At 40.4% G+C, this 17,081-nt stretch overlaps 1 protein-coding gene across 1 annotated transcript in view; it reads left to right on the plus strand.

Moving 5' to 3' along the window:
• The first annotated feature begins 4,765 nt into the window (after window positions 1–4,765).
• Window positions 4,766–17,081, plus strand: part of PTPN14 (protein tyrosine phosphatase non-receptor type 14) — a 117,180-nt gene continuing 104,864 nt past the window's right edge. Inside the window, exon 1 of the mRNA XM_067294697.1 lies at window positions 4,766–4,830. The gene's annotated coding sequence lies outside the window, so the exon portion shown is untranslated. The remainder of the gene's footprint in view (window positions 4,831–17,081) is intronic.

Genomic DNA, 17,081 nt, shown 5'->3' on the forward strand with positions numbered 1-17,081 from the left:
ACTAGCTTTTAACAGAAGTTAATTTAGCTAATCTAGGATTAAGGTAATAAACCTAGTAACTGTGCTAAATGATACATTTAAAAATACTCTAATTGTTAATCTAAGAAAATGGCAAAATATGATTCCATTTTGTCCTAAAATTTTGACTAGTCTAACTTGAATAGTAGTAACAGTTACATACAGAGGTATATTGCTATTAAAAGCACACTTTGGGCGCTTACAACTGTGGAATCAAAAGTTCACCATTATACTCACAAATAATAAAAAGTTTGTAATTTTATGACTCTTACAGGAGACAAGAGACTCATCTACTCAGTAAGTCCTCAGGCAGAATATAAGTCTAAGCAAACTAGAATATTCAACACAGCAGAGTTTATTTGCACAGATAATCACCCAAGACTTTTTCTGGTCTACAAGACTGGGTGCTGGTTTACTTATGATAAGCTGTAGAGTACTATAACATGTTAGCTCATGCTTGGTGGCAACAGGTTTGTTTTCCAAGATTGTGTAATCCAAATTCCTTTTCTAAGAGATGATTTTGAAAAGCACTATTAAATGAAATAATTAATGAGAACACAGAAACTACAGAAGTAAACTTTTTCTCGCTAGTGGTAAGCTTCAACCATTAGAAGTACCAATTTATAAAGAACAAATTGATTTTAAAAATGGGAATTTCTGCTACTGCACCAAGTTTTTGCTTACATTACAATCAGGTCAGTGTACCCAGCTGTAGCACATGACAGAGATTTTAGGAACACAGTTAGGGTCACATTTACAATACAAATCGGGAACGTGTTGCAACTGCATTCTTTGATTTGATTGTAATGTAGATGACTGTAAGGCTAATTAAACATCATCTACTGTTCACAGAAGAAACCACCAGCTGTTGTTTAAGCACAGTTTAAAGACAGTTTTATTCAAAACAGGTTATGACATGGTTTTACCAACCAACAAGAACTGAGATTTTTCCATGTTATGACAAGACCCTAGAATTGTAGTTGCCTAGGTTTAAACACACTCAAAATATGTTTAATACAGGTCTTTCTAGCAAGGTCCCAAGACACTTCAAAGTTTATTGCATATGGCTCTTCAGATAACGCATTAAAAATCTACTCTATTTTCACCCAGATAAAATCAATATTCCTCTACTAATATTAAGCATTTGGTCAACCTGAATGGTGTTGGGCTTTTATTTTCACAAGTTTTTTAAGACAGTATTCAGGCCTGTCTAATCCATGATTTGGGAAATTTTTGTAAATAACATCTAGCTCCTATGCAGTGCTTTCATCTTTAAATCAAAAAGCACCTTACTAAGATCACTATCATTATCTCAGTTTTCAGAGAAGAAAACTAAGGCACAGAGATGTGCTGCTACTTGCCCAAGATATACCAAAGACCAGCAGCTAAGGTAACTGAGGTACAGTCCTATGTCAATCATTTAATTCTGGTCTATGCTACTATTCCATAGAGCATCTTAATGTAATAATCCTGATGGAATTGCAGAAGGAACCAATATAAAAAAATAATTCATACCAGTGCAGAGGGAATAATTCTAGAGTTAAATTCCACAAATCATTATAGCAAGTCATTAAAGTCTCTAAATAATATTTAGAATTGCCACTTTTCAGCAAAAAAAAATGTTGTAACATGACTCATTAGTGGAATAGAAAGATAATGTATAAATCCAGCCTACATATTACTGAAAGAATATTAAAGTTTTCTGGACAAATTTGAACCAGCACAGAGGTTTGGAATCTGACCAATGATTTGTATCATTTTAACACCACATTTTTGAAACAGCCTTAGGAACCTCTAGTCTAGCTTTAGTATGTTATGAAATCACACCCCAAGAAGTAGGTAGGAACGCTTGGTTTTAATCTCAGGGTCCTATACTCCTAGCAGCTCTCTGGGAACAAAGAGATAGGTAAAGGTTCAAGATTTCAACAGTCTTATAAAGTGGAAGTACCACCAACACAATAGATTTCCTCATGGAAGACATTGTAGTAACTGGCTATGATCTCTGTGAAGCTCTATATTTCTAAAGCATCTACTGCTACAGTTTCTAAGAGTCTAATACGGATATTAATCATTGCAATAAGTAATCTTCTTCACCATTCCCAATTTCAGAAGCGTCCCCTGTTTGGATTAGTTTGAAATATACTTCATTTTGCAGATTTTGTTAAGCTTATCTTTTTGCAAAAGCTCTTGCTGACAAGTAGTCTGTTTTTATTTCTTCTAGGGAATGGTGCTGGGGGTAGCAAATATATAGAATCTCCCCTCTAAAAGCTTTATCTGTCAGCATGTTTATGCTTCTTCTTGCAGCATTATTTCACCTGCAGTTAAGGTCATTGAAAACATTTTCCTCAAACGCAGAGAGACCTAGGAAAGTAAAAGTGACCAGCTACAAACTAGGGATTCAACTGAAAGACTTAGGTTACCAACGCACCACACTGAAACATATATGTGAAAGTCAATCTTCATTGTGTTAAAAAGCAAGTCTTTACACCTCCCCCAGCGTGGGGAAAATTTGACAGAAACCTAAAAACTTAAACCATAGTTTAAATGCATATTATCCTCTCACGTATCTTTGCACTTGCTACAGGGAAACTGTTTTTTTTTGGCACAAAGCTGAACTGTATAAATTCAGGGCACAGGACCTCTATGCTCCCTTTTATCATCTCATTCTGACACCTTATGTCACTTCCAGATTGTGATAAAAAGCTCTGATCTATATGTGGTCAAGTATAATACAAGTTAAAATCTTAAATGTTGTCACTTCTTAATGCCTCAGTGTAGCCATATGTAAAATGGGGATAATTACTTACTTCATTAAGGTGTGGTGTTTGTAAAATGTTTGAGAGTCTCAGATGAAAAGGACTTTCCTTGCAAAACGTAATTATAATAATATTATGCCAGAGGTAAGGCATAGGCCTGTGATTCCATATACAGTATTTAAATACAATTACTTATCTATCAAAATCAAGAATCTGTGCTGTTTCTCCCTCTCTCAGCACCTGATCCTCTTACTATTATTAATCTGAGTAATCCTCACAGACTCCAATGCATCTGCTCACGTAGTCCTTCACTAAGGTTTGCAAGTGTACAAGTAGCAAAAAATGCACTGCAACTCAAAAACTAGTATCAGTTCTTATCATTTTTTTCTTAATTCCCCCATTTGTAAGATTCTTTAAGTTCTGGTGTCACAGTTTTAGAGGGATACCTCCTCTTGACTTTTCTGCAGGTGCCCACTGGCACCAGAAGTACTTGCATATGCTTTTTGGAATACTCATAATTTTAAATAAACTTAGTCTAGGGCAAAAATAGTTTTGCAAATCGACCATCAGCTGTAATACTCAAGAACATCTACAAATCATTTCTAAGACTCGCATGACCTTAAATCCACTGGTCTTCTCTGATTATCTTCTCTAAGTAGTTCCGGCCTTTCTGATGGTTCTCCTTACTTCTTACAGCATGGGGTGCCCCATGTCCCTTCTCTTTCTTAAAGCAGCCATCAGAAGGGCCTTTCCATATCTACTAAGCACCACGTGTCCTGGAAATTTCATACACTTGCCAACCACCACGTTTCAAAGCAACTTCAGGTTTTCTCCTGCTTGTTCTCCAGCGAGGCACCTGTGATGCTACAACTGCAGCACCCGGGGCCTTTCTCCTGCACATCTCCCGCAGCAGGCCACCACGCAGCTGGACAAGGAGGGATGTCCACCTTTTAAGAAACAAAGATGACACCATGGGTGAGAGGCCAAAACAGCTGAAATGCCAAAAGCAGGAGAAAAGGGGGCTGGAGAAAGGGAAGGCGGGAGCAGAAAAGATGTTCTAATGTAAGACGGAGAGAGATGAACAGGGGACTTCTGGAGGGGCAGGAGAGGGGCAGCGGGGAAGCAGGTGGCTCGATCCAGCAGGGGCCGGCTGGGGGAGGGAAAGCAGGAGCCCGAGGGCCTGCTTCAGCCCCACCGCCCGCATTTCTGGGGGTGCTTCCCCTCCGCTCTGGGGCTGCCCGCGCGGCGCCGGGCTCGCCCCGCGGACCCCCCCGCGGGCCGGTCCGGGGGTGGGGAAGGGGAGGGCTCGCCGGCGGCCTCCCACCAGCGGGAAGGGGGGGGTCGGGACAGGACGGGAAGGGAAGGGAAGGGAAGGCGCCCCAGCTCTGCCCCAAACTTGGCAGCTCTGCCCTCCTTGTGAGAGTTGCACCAGGCACCCGTCCGGATTGGCAGGAGCCTGTGCCCTCCTCTTCCTCCCTCCTTTTCCCTCCTCCTTTGGGTGGGTTTCATCCCTCCTCTTTCGCGAGCGGGGGGGGGGGAAGGAATAGTAAAAGAAAAAAAAAAGAAAAAAAAAAAGAAGAAGAAATCCCAAGTCAAGTCCCCGACGTCTCCGGGCCCGCGGCCGCAGCGGCCGCCCCACATTCCTGGCATTCCTGGGCCGTGACTCCCCGCGCCGCCCCGGCCCCAGCCCGGCCCCGGCCCCGCCGCCGCCTCCGGCTCGCCCGCCGCCGGCCCCGCTCGCCCCCGCGGGCCGCCAGTCCCCTCCTCCCGCCCTGCCTCCCTCCTGCCCGCACCCGCGGGCGGCAGCAGGAGTCCCGCCGCCGGCCCCAGCCCCCGGCCGCCCGCCGAAGCTCCCTGCCGTGGCCGGGCCGGGGCGGCGGCAGCGGCTCCCGCCACCGGGACCGGCCCGCTCCGCCGCGCCGCCTCGGTGCCGTCGGCGGCCGCCTGCCGGGCCCAGAGCCGCCTCCTGCGGGCCCGCGCGGAGCCGCGGCCGGGACCGGAGCCGGAGCCGGGACCGGCGCCGGCCGCGCTCCCCGGCCCGGCGGCCGCGCAGCAGGTAAGCACCGGCCGCCGCCGCGGAGTTTGCTCGAGTTTGCCCGGCTCGTCCCGTCTCGGACGTGTCCCGGCGACCGCGGGCTCGCGCTGACTTTGCAGCAATCTTAGTAATGTCTTTTACGGTGTGTGTGTGAGTGTGAGGCAGGGAGAGAGACAGGCAACTTTTGCGTAAGGCTTGCTGTGCATTATAATGTGCAATTACAGCTCCGCGACGTATACATGACTGTTTGCAAATTATGAAAGTAGCTAAGCTTGGGTTATGCATACCAATCAGTGAGCTGCGATAAACACAGTTTGAACAGTCCTTCCAGTTTATAAATTTAATCTAATAGGTATCTAGATAACAGAGCATCTCCATGATCAGTAGGTATTTGTAAGTAGGTAGAAGCAAGCTGGCCTCCGGGCTGAGCTGCCCTTATTTACACTGCGGCGTGACTGTGTTTAGCTTTCAGCCCCCCCCAGTTTTACCTTGTTCTTTGTTAGTTACAGTGAAGCCTGCTCTGGCCATTTGTCTTCAGCAAACACCATAACACCGAGCTGTGCAGAAGGAATTGCACCAAGGCAGGGAACGATGGCATCTGCTCTCATTTCTGATGTGGCAAAGTCAATGAATTTTTAAGATCCCAAACTGGCGCTCTTTATTGGAGTGTATTTGGGACAGGTCTTACATAATGTATGTGTGGCATGTGTGTATAATGGGTGCTGGAGCTTTCCTATCGAGAGCACTTTATCTATGATTTACATAAAATAATCATATGTTTCCATTAGAAGCTATTTGCAACTTTCACAAGGTGGAAACAAACGGTGACTGGTAAAGGCTCTAATTCAGTATGTTGTTGTCCAAAAAGTTTTCTGTTTTTTTTGGCATGTGGCCTGAAACCCTAGTTGAAAGAACTACTTTTACCAGAAACCGTTTTTTTTTCTTTAAACTCTATGTAGATGCTCACTATTAGTTTTGCTTTTTCTAAAACCACTGTTATATGCTGAAATTATTTAGAGTTTGGAAGATCTATGTATAAAATGGCTCCCCCAACTCAGAAGTCAAAGCCACCTGCCAACCTCCATATTATGGGTGAAGTTGGTGAAGACAGCTCTTTTGGGGGAGAAATAGGAGGGAAGGCAACCCCAGCAGGGGCTAGTGTCTAGTTATCTAGTCGAGAATGTCCTACCAAATATGAGGGACAAAATACAGATTATACAGCTTTTGCCCTTGCCCTCTGGGGGGTCTGTAGCTGACATCTAGTACTTGTTACATGGTGTAAAATAAAGCATGCATTGATGTTATAGTTATGCAAATAAGCTTTAGGCCCTGATCTATTATTGGCAGTGCTTTCTTGAACTGCTCTTGGTTTCGTTAGGAGCCTGTGCCAGAGTTGCTCACAGGCAGAGGGCACTTGTGTGCATCTAATGGGTCATGATACAAAAGTTGGGGAGTTTTTCAAACTTCTGCTTTGAAGCCCAGTCCATCAGCCAGAGGACAGTCCCCTAAATCTGCAGGAGAGCTTGTGGCCATCAGTTCTTCCATTGCATTTGCGTGGGAAAAGCTTTGAAGCGCCGTGGACTCAATACGATCTCGGAGGATCCTAGTAGTGCAAATCAAGGCCTGAGTAAAGACTGCATGCAGCATTGATCACATCAGGATCTGCTGGGACTGAGCAAGCTGAGCTTTTGTATGTATATTATACTATAGTTTTAAACATGTCTTTTAAATGTTTCTGTAATTGTTGTAGAATTAACTTTTGTATGGTGTTGTTCATGAGGGTTAATTAGCAGCCAATGTTGTTACTATTAATGACTGATTAAGTACTCCTTTACTGGTCGTTCTTGTCCAGCAGATGCCTGGGAGTCAGTTATCATAGTTTAGGTATGGACCAGCTTTCTATGAAATGAATCTGCTGTGTGTACTCATGCAAATTGTCTAGGCTACCAGTGGCTGCTTCAGTCTTGGAGAAAGCCCTCAATCTAAAAAGAGTTTCCTACGTGCTTTTCAAAACTGTACTGTTTCCTTTTTCTATGTTTTTTTTCTGGTGCCACTACAGCCAAAGAGTCAGAGAAGACTACTCTTCCTTCTATTTCTCTTCATAACCAGTGAGGCTGCATTTGATTACATGCTCTCTAAGTGAAGTATATCACTTTAATCTGGATTTAAATTTAGCATACATATAATATATGCAGTGTGAAAGGTGCATTTTAACTCCAGCTCCTGATTTGGAAGCAAGTCCTTGTTTGTTGCAAGGTTTAGTTAGCTGAGGGTTTTTTATAAACTGCTGGTAATATGCAAATTGTAAAAAGTTTTCAGCAGACATTGCTCCCACTAGAGTATGTATAGATCATAGTCCTGCAAGGATTTACTCACATGCTTAAGTTCTTGTTCATGAGTAGTGCTTGTGAAGCCATGGAATTTCTTATATATACATAATATTAAACACATATACAAATCTTTGCAGGAGCCAGGCTATAACATTTAGTATGCAATATATTAGCGCATATGTATCCAACTCAATTACAAGAAGTCTTAGATAAATGGACAAATTTTATGCTGAACAGCTGTCATAAATGTCTCTTTTTAATGTTTAAGTTCATAATGAAGTGCCGCATGCCTTAGCATATTATCCTCTAGGGAATTCCACAGAAGCTATGTAAGAGCAACTTTTGATATCTGAAAACAAACCGTTACACTGTAGATTTTGTTCCTCCTCTGAGGAATCTGCCCATGCCTAAGAGTCTGAAATTTGATGTGAAAAGATCCAGGTCTGTTTTTTAAGTCTATTGGTGTATTTTAAGAATCTTAATTCCTGTTGGCTGTATATTCAGAAAATCCCTGGAAATTACTGGCTCCGTTTCTTAAATTTTTGTTAAAAAAAAAAAAAAAGACTGCATCCTAAAGGAGCTGGGGTAGAGCTGATTCAAGTCCAAGCTGGTGATAAAAGCGTGCCCGTGGTTCCACGTTCACCCCCCCCGTGCCTTGCGGCAGAGGCCTCCATGCTCACAGGGCGCTTCTTGTGCCCAAGACTCTGCCTCGGTGCGTGTCCAGGGCAGCTGTAGCGCCCTGCTATAGTATCCTGCTGGCTGGATGTCCGTCTTCTGCTTCAGGCAGAGGCCGTTTGGTTTGCAGAGTGCTCTGAGCTGAAAAGGTGAGGTGTAAGAGGGCGTCTTGCATATCTGATGGGTTAGGAAGTGTGGAAGTAGCCCTAGGTGCAGGAATTGCAATCAGTGACTTTTCCCTGTCCTCCTCCTTTTGGGCTGGATGAGGGAGTGAGAACAACTCTGGGGTCCAACAGGGTTAATGAGTTGAATATGCAGGTGTCCAGAAGCTGATGTTTAGATGCTTTGCCAGGTCGTGGGGTTTTTGCTGACTTGATCTTCATCTGTTTGTGAAATTGTGTGACATGATTTTGAGGGGAGATAATCTTTATTTTCTCTTTTCCTAACTCTTGATTGTATTTGGTTTGATTATCCATCCTTTGGGTTATATTTTTTTCTCTCTCTGTAGCTGCCTGATAAAATGGAGCTTATAGCTGGCATGTCCAGGTAGTTTGGTAATGATAAACAACAAGAACAAAACACTGGAGCTCGCGGAAGTTTTTTTAAACTAAACGATGTAACAAGGTGCAGCTTCCGTAAATATACAGGGAATTTATCAAGCTTGTTATGGGAATTATTATTTGTAGATGTAAATCAGATTTGGCTTTCCTTGTTAAATATATATTCACCATTCTTTTAGTCTGCATGTGCCTCTTCTGTTTAAATACCTTTAGGTAATTTCAATCTGTTTATTCACAGTTGATGCTTTGGTAAGCAAGAAATATTAGTATTGATTTCACTGATTCCTCTAAGATAGCACATTTGAGCTATCTTTCTTTTGAAATAATGAGAACAGTTTTCACTGACTAAATCTGGTGTTATTTTTACTTGATAACTTGATGGATTTTTTTTTTTTTAAGCATACTCATTGAGTTCAAGGCTGGCTTTATGTGAAGGACTGAGGGTTTCAGAGCATTATAATTTCATTTCCTTCAACTTTCCATGTCAGTGGATAATATAATAAAACTTGGCCTACTGTTAGTGAATTAGTAAGATTAGACTGTGGCGAAATAAAGCTAATGTAACTCTGTAAATCAATGGCCTGCCTTCTAAACAATGTTGATTGGTATTTCTGGCCTTCGATGCAGAGGCAAGTGAAGGAGACATCAAGATTCTTGCTCTCTGAAGTAATTTGCAGGGTCAGTTTGATCAATTATAAAAGCGTCATCCGGAATTGAGGGCACGAGACCATGACACAGCACAAAAGCATATGAAAGAAACACATATATTTAAAATATATTTTCTCCCCATCATTGCTGTCCTAACAAGCAGTTGCACATGTTATAATCAACCATATAAACAGCTTATGAAAATACTTAAGAGGCAATAAATTTAGGCATTGCTAATGTTAAGAGGGATCTCTAAACAAACAAAGGTGTCTGCAATGCTGAACTGGTGATATCCTAAGAAAAAGAGAACACCATCATATAACCCCTCTTTGATGTCCTGTAACATCTAGGACGTTCTTGTGTTTGGCTAATGTGAAGGGTTTAGATAGCAAACTTTGTTCAACACCACACAAGTCTTTCAGAAACTGCATACTGCAGCTCTTCTTCCTAATTTTTGGAAGAATGAACTTTTGCTGTTTATTTCACTAGTACCTAGTGACTGCTGAAATGGTCCCCTTTAAGAATGCCTCTTTTTTTTAATAATTTGGTAACAATGTAAGCTTTAAATTACCATGTGATGTAGAAAGAACTCTGAAAAGAGGGCGGTGAAAATGTATGTTGGTGATCTAATAAACTAGATGAATGATGGTGTGCCAAAACTTGCTAATGATGCAAAAGTATTTGCATTAGGCAAGATTGAAGTAGACTGAGAAATTGTAAAGGGAATCCAAGAAAGCTGGGTAAAAGGGAAGCATAGCAGATGATGTTGATAAATTCAAGAATATGCACGTTAGAAGGAATAATCAAATTGCTCATTCATGTTACTGGATCGTAAATTAACTGTATTTGGTAAGATGGGGGGAAGACTTTGGCAATGTTTTATTAGAACTTGTGTATCTCCTTAATGTTTAGCATCAGGCAGAAAAAACTGCCACAGCTGTGAAATGTTATGTTAATAACACAAAGGAGATTCTTAAATTGGTGCTTAAATTCACCTGGAATGCTTGATTTGTGATATCCTATCAGAGAAGATGGATTGGAAAATTTTCATATGAAGTTGAACTGAAAATGTTAACGTAGTTTTGTTCTGAGAAGATCAACTAGAGAAGGTAGAATACATATATGCAGAATAATGATTAGTCATTATTAAGTAATCAATATGTTACCCTTTGGTATAATACATTGACTATGTATAGGGAATAAATTGAAAGACATTTAAAACTCCTAAATCACTTTTTTTTTTTTTTTTGATACAAGTAATCATAATACTTATTGCCAAAGGAGATCACATCATCCAAGAGCCTACTAGGATGAAAAAGAAAAGTGAGCCATTTCTATGAATAGCAGGAACATTCACAGTTATATTTGAAGAGATCTTAACCATTATGCTCCAGGGCATAAATCAACCACTATCTGACAGAGGTTAAGAAATTTCCCTTAGGACAGATTATGCCATAACTATCTGCTGTGACATTCCCTGTGCTTTCTTCTGGAGGATGTAGGGTAAGTTGCCGTTAGAGGGCTGCTGATTTGACCCAGTGTAACAATTTCTGTATTCTACTGTGTATGAGAGTGATTTTAATTAAATATTAATGGAGGTTGAATTGAAAGATTGTATTTTTATATATGTTTAGGCTTTATAGGACATATATTTGGGACTTGCAGCTCTTAAATGTAGCAAAGTATGATAATGTTTTAATTTACTGAGGCATGCTGTGTTGGGGTATGGACTGGCTTAGAGAAGAACAGAAATGGCATTTAGGTTTCATTTAAAAGACAGTTAGCATTGGTATCTGTTGTTAATCTGTTTAGTTACGATGATCAATAATTTCTAGTATGTGTTTTAATGAACGAAGAATATTTAATAATTTCTCCGCAGTTAAATATTTCTGAAATCTTTAACAGAATGATAATTGTCTGTATGACTATGACAAATATAAGGACCAATTTCTAGAGGTAAGAACTAGATCTTCTGTAACTTAGGGGGTCTTTCAAAGAAACTACAGTCAAAGCAATAGTGTAGCAACTACCATAGAATTCTTGCACATCTACAGACTATAAACATTAATCTGTCCCAGAAGAGAAAATGGAAAAAATGTTTTTATTAGCACACAGTGTGACTGATTTAATAATAAAGACCTCGTGCTAACATGTTCGTGTCTATATAGTAAAAGATGATTAAGTTTTGTCTGTAGAAGTATCATAAAACCATAGTGTAACTGTAACCCAAAGTATTAAAAGCAGTTTTTTGCAACTTTTAGGAGATCCGACCAACCACAATGAGTTGTCATAAAGGCTGTCTGACAGCTCTCTACAAAATAAAAGGTGAATTGGTTTTCTGACTTCCTCTTCAAAAGGCTGAAGTTATTTTGAAGGCAGCCTCGCACTGCTTTTCAGAACTCAGGAAATAAAGTTAATGGGAAGGCCCACGTTTGTGAAGATACGTAAAAGTGATGTTGTCTTTTGAGACTCCAGCCTTTGAAAGCTGGGGTTCTTCCAAAGCATAGCTACTCAGTGCATATTGAGTAGGATCTTAGCCCAGGATAAGCTGGCTATGTAGAAGAGTGAGGTTAGCAGTAGTTGTTTTAACTTGTGTTTGTGCAATTCTTTCTTGTTTTTACAACTGAGAAAATAGTTTACATTCCTCAGGTTTTTTTAGATTAGCTCTTATCATGGAACTCCCTCTTTTGAGAAAAGGCATTCACTACCTTGTAGATAAAGTGTCTTTAGCCTTTATTGATGATGATAATTAAGCTAGGGTTTGAACAAGCCTGGGCAAAATCAGGGGACTTTGCCAATCAGAGTTTCAACTAATAGAAGCCAGATCCCATGTTTGATGTCTGCTACCACATGGCATTTTCCTATAGATCCCTTCCCTCAGCAGTCTCATTTATTCTTTCAAAGCAAAACTATATCTTGCTCGTAGTGGAAACTCTGCGTTTTCTGAGTATGTGATATGCGGTGCTTATCTCAGATGCTTTAAAGGCAAGACAATGCTTAATGGGATTTCTACACAAAACTTTGGTCCTATTTTTTTGCCAGGATGGAGGGAGAGGAGAGAAAAAAACAACATACCAGCGGCCTTCGATCTGCAGGTTGAAGTTGAGTAAAACTTCTGATGCCTTCAGTGGGAGCAGGCCTTGAAAGTCCCACCCCAAGTATAGACAAGATAGATTTCTTAGAAAATCTGACGCCTGCCTTAAGAGCTTTCTGAGATGCTCAATGTGGACAGAACTGCCTCAGGAGGAAGAATCCTGAGGAGCTTTGGGGGTGATGGGAAGTTATTTCAAAGGTCCTTAAAAACAGGCATCTGAAATGATCATAACTTTTTTTTCTTGTTTGGCACACTTTGTTTAGGAGGTTGGAGCTGCTGAGTAGGATTGGTGTCTATATATCTTCTTCATAGTGTTTTGAAGATTCATTCTGTTTAGGAAAATATTTTGGTCATCTTGCTTGCACCAGAAAGGAAGTTGACTGCTAACTTAAGGGAATGGCTAATTCCGTCTTTTGCTGATAGATAGAAATACTAACAGAGACTCAGAGCTCTGGTAGTTTCAGATCCTCTAGGAGAGTGGACAGGGCAAGTTTCTGCTTGTAAATAAGAGAACTCACGCTGACATATCTAAGTATAGCTCCTGCGATTCCTTGCACCTTTGCCAGGATGCGTTATGGGAATCTGTGATAGCAGAGGAAGCTAAATCACAGTGTTGGTGCTTATGTCCTACTGCTTGTCCCTTTGTTGTGGTTCTCTCTGAGAACAGAGAAAAGCATTGACAAGGTTATCTTGCAAGTTTTCTTTCATGTCTCCGTGTTTCCCTTGGTAACTTGGTGAATAAAAATCCATTTGCGTATAGTATGAAATCTTGTTCGTAAAAGCAAAAGAACAAAAATGTTGAATGAGAGCATTACTGAGACAGGTTAGCATTTAGCATCCAAATATTAAGTATGTTCATTGCTAATGGTTTCACTTCAAAAATTTCTTTATTAATTTTCTTTCTGACATTCATGAAATAAAAGTTGCCATTTAAAGCTGGGAGTTAAGTCTACCTGTTACATATGTTAACACGTAACATTTTGATATGTAGCTTAATGTTTCGTACTAGATGTTATGCAGAGAAAATGTTTAAATAAATACAGTGCTGTATATGGAGAGTCAGATTTCATTTAATAATTAACATTCTTTAATTCCTTTCTGTGTTGTAGAATATGCTGGGGGCTTTACAAATAGCAAAAGATGCAGTATGTCTTGAAATACAGCCTAAAGAAGAGAGAAAGCAATGCTTTGGTGCAATAGGCAAATGGTGTGTTGGGGGGAGCTGGCATGTATCACTTAAGATATTTGGTTTGTTTGATCATACCGTGCCCTACTTAGCAGCTGGTTCATTTCTTGGCACTTTTCTGGTTTCTGTGTTTAAATGATTAATTGTCCTAAATATGCATTTAAACATGCCCGTTCAGGTATGCACATTTCCTCCAAGTCGAAAGTTCAGTAATTAGTAGACAATTGATTCAGAAGAGAGTTAAAGATCCCACCTCAGGACCTGACCTTAGGAAGTGATGAGCGCTTCCTTGGAACTGAAAGGGAGGGTGTCTGGCATGTTTATGAATATTGTAACTTGGAATATGAGATTTTTTTCTACCTACTACGTGTTGGCTTTGCTTTAGTTCTTCTTCCTGTTCTTTGTTGCTGGTATAGTAGCCTAAAATATATTTGTCTCGCTTACAGAGCGACTCTGTGCTTTTGTAATATATATTTGTATATAACTTGTCACTGCTGAAAAGGTAAGTGGTTAGTCTGGGTAGGATGTGCTCTCAAAAAACATTAAACGTTGCCTAATGATGGCCCCGTTGTTTCTTCCGATGTACAAGCGGGTTTACCCAGAGTGACTGATATATTCTTACAGTTTCCTCTAGAATCTGGTTTAGGAATGAGGATTGTCACCTACGTGCTAATTAATTTGTCAAAACATCTGACAGGGGGTTGGTACACGCTGGAGACAATTAGTCATATTGTTGCATTAGTCAGTAATGTCAGCTTCTGTGGATGTAATATAAAGTTTCTTTCCTACTTTTGTGTTTTCAGCTTGTGTTACAGTAGAAGTTTGTTATCTTGTAGCTTAACTTTCTTGCTAGTCCCATGTGTTTAGTATACTTGACAACTGCCACTAATTCTCTGCGTATTGCTGCAAAATTTTGCACTTCCTTTTCTCCCCCCAGGGTAATACATTGCCATATTCATGAGTGGCAAGACTGTCAGCTTGTGATGGTATAGTAAGCTCCACACAAATAAATCTCTTATACAAACAGGGTATTCAGCTAACTTCAGGAAAGACTGTCCACTGTTAAATTACACTTAATTTTGCTCTCTCTATTCTGCTTAGTAACCTTGATTATAATGTAATTAATTTTTTTTTTTACTTTGGATGGAATCAAAGGATGTCTCAGTGTCTTCATGTTGTGCAGTCAAACAGAGCTATGGAGGATATCAAAATAACGGTGAAGGATAGCCTCAATTATTCTGATATATTCTTAGCATGAAAAAATTACTGTGCTTATGTTTGGGGGAGGGGGAAGTGCAGAGAGAGAGAGACTTATAAAATGAAGTATTATTTTGTCTGTCTACAAGTGTGAGGGTTATTTTGGTGTTAAATGACAATGAAGGATGGAGGCGAATGGTAGACAAGAACAGTGGGCTTGCTGTTCTTCCAGAAGATCAGGAAAGCATTCTTGGGCCTCTTTTCAGTGCTGGAAACTGAAGATTGAGATTGGACTTGTGGATGGTCACCTTAGCAAGGCTGCTCTGCACAGCCCGTGAGGGACTAGGCAGCAGTTTGGAGAACTGAACCCGTGTCCATCTCACGGAGTACCTTCTCCAGAAGTTACAGTATGGGAAAGAAAATGAAACAAAATTTAAAACTGTGGTGTTGAAAAGGACTTTCTGGTAATACAACGAATAAAAGGATTTTATAAGATTAAGACAGAACCCAGGTTGTTTTTTGGGCAGAACTTCTTGATAATGAGCTCTATGATTTATTGCAGTAATTTCTCAAGAATAGTAGCTCTGTGGGAGACACCATAAAATGAGACTAGAGAATCCACTGGAGCATTCAGTGAAGGGACTAAGTCCCTGTTGGCAGAAACACGGGCAAGGTTCTGGCTTTGTAATCAGGTCTCTTTCTTGATAGTGGTTTGAAATAATAAATTATTTTTAAAATCAGACACCTGTGGTCATCAGCTCTGGTAATTTTTACCTTCTTTAACTCTATTAAGGATGAAGAATATTTGTGTTACTAAACTTAGGAAAAAGTCGAGGGTGGGAGGGCAAGGGGTGTTGCTCGTGTGTTTTATACACATTATTTAGCAGAGAATCTAGTAAAATAGTGGTATGGAAACAACCCAGAAGTTCTTTATGTAAACAGTTTTGGCAGGATAGTTTTTTGGGGGCCTTAATGAGGCAAGTGATCTCCTTTGCAACGTTTCATACTTTTGTAGCTACCCTCTGTCGGCATGCACTTCACTATTTGCTTCATGCTGAGGTATTTGCCAGGCCGTATATCCATTCACCCGTTCCTATTCCTGCCCCAGCTATGACTGTCTCATGGTGCGATGCCCAAGCCAGTTTCATGCAAGCTGCCCTGGGGGCTTGTAACATCAGTCTGTCAGTACAGTATGAATTTAGACCTGTTCACCACAGTGTGCTCCAAGCGAGGTGCTGAACTCATCTGATGGAGAACCAGTGCAGACAGGAACAGCTTGTGCAATGGCTTAGATGTAGGTGCTCCTTCACTGCTGTCTCGGTAAGTTGTTTCACTGACCTGTGTGGCTACCTTTGTGCATGGGGGGGTCAAGCTGAACAGAATTGGATCAGTATATCAAACTGATAGCGTGGGCTATCAAGTACTAACTGCAGCATAAGGGATGATGCAAAGTGCCAAGTAATAAAGAATCACTTCCTGAATAATGTTGTCAATGTCAGGTGTTTTATTAAGTGTTTAAGTAGTGTATCCTCCACTGGTTAGGAAAAGACATTATAGGAGAACTTGACATGTTTTTTTTTTAAAAAAATAGTAACACATCTCTTGCTCCCATAATGGTAGAGAAAAATGGGGATGTTTGTAACATGATTTGGAAACTAAAATGCAAATAAGGTTTTAAAAATGTTAATGGTATGTGGCTTAAAAGTAGTTCTGTCAACCAATGAAAACCATTAACCTGTAATCTCCCAATAGTGATGTGTTGTTTTATTATAGTGATGTGTTGTTTTATTACAGACGGTGTCTGATTACATTGTGTGCTGCCCACCACCACATCCATTGTTGCATTTTGCATTGGAAAAAGTGATGTCTAGACTTGGCCATAAAATTCATCTCTGCAGTTTGTATCTCTCAGGAGTTCCAAATGTGTCAAACAATGCAGTGGTCACTTTGTGTATAGGAAACTTTGAAATGCTGAAACCAATTACAATATTTTATTACAGTGTTTGTCCACATATGCCTTCTTTAAAGACTGTGTGTTTAACTTCAGTATTTACATTGTCAGTAATTTCTATACTTTCATCTCTTCTTGGCATAAAAAGTGTGTCAATGAAGGGTAGTTCTAAGAAATTGGTAGAAGTGTGAACAGAAGACATCAAGTATGTGGAAGCAGTTGGTGTACAGAGTTGCTTTAAACATGGATGTGTTAGCTGATGAACAGTGAGAAGTTTACAGGGACAAACTGCAAGGTCAGAGGAAATTAAAAACAAAAAAAGCCCAATTGCCCTGTCTGGTAAGACTGAGCGCTGATTATTCTATCCTTGTTCTGCCATGATCATGATGATGACAACTGGGTTTTATTTCCTCTGAACAGTCAGAGTATAAGGCGTATTTAGTTGAAACTTGGTTAGGTTCAGTTCAGATCTTTTTCCTGAGATAATTATGGAGCTGCCTACCTAGACAGAGGGATTCAAAGTCTTATGCAAGAGAAACCAGTACAGTCCAAATTGATTCTAATATATGAAAGGTTAAGTGTTACAGCTGTTTACATACTGGCATTGCAAGTCACATCATTATATTACATG

Source organism: Apteryx mantelli, chromosome 3, assembly GCF_036417845.1.
Source record: "Apteryx mantelli isolate bAptMan1 chromosome 3, bAptMan1.hap1, whole genome shotgun sequence".
Classification (NCBI taxonomy): domain Eukaryota; kingdom Metazoa; phylum Chordata; class Aves; order Apterygiformes; family Apterygidae; genus Apteryx; species Apteryx mantelli.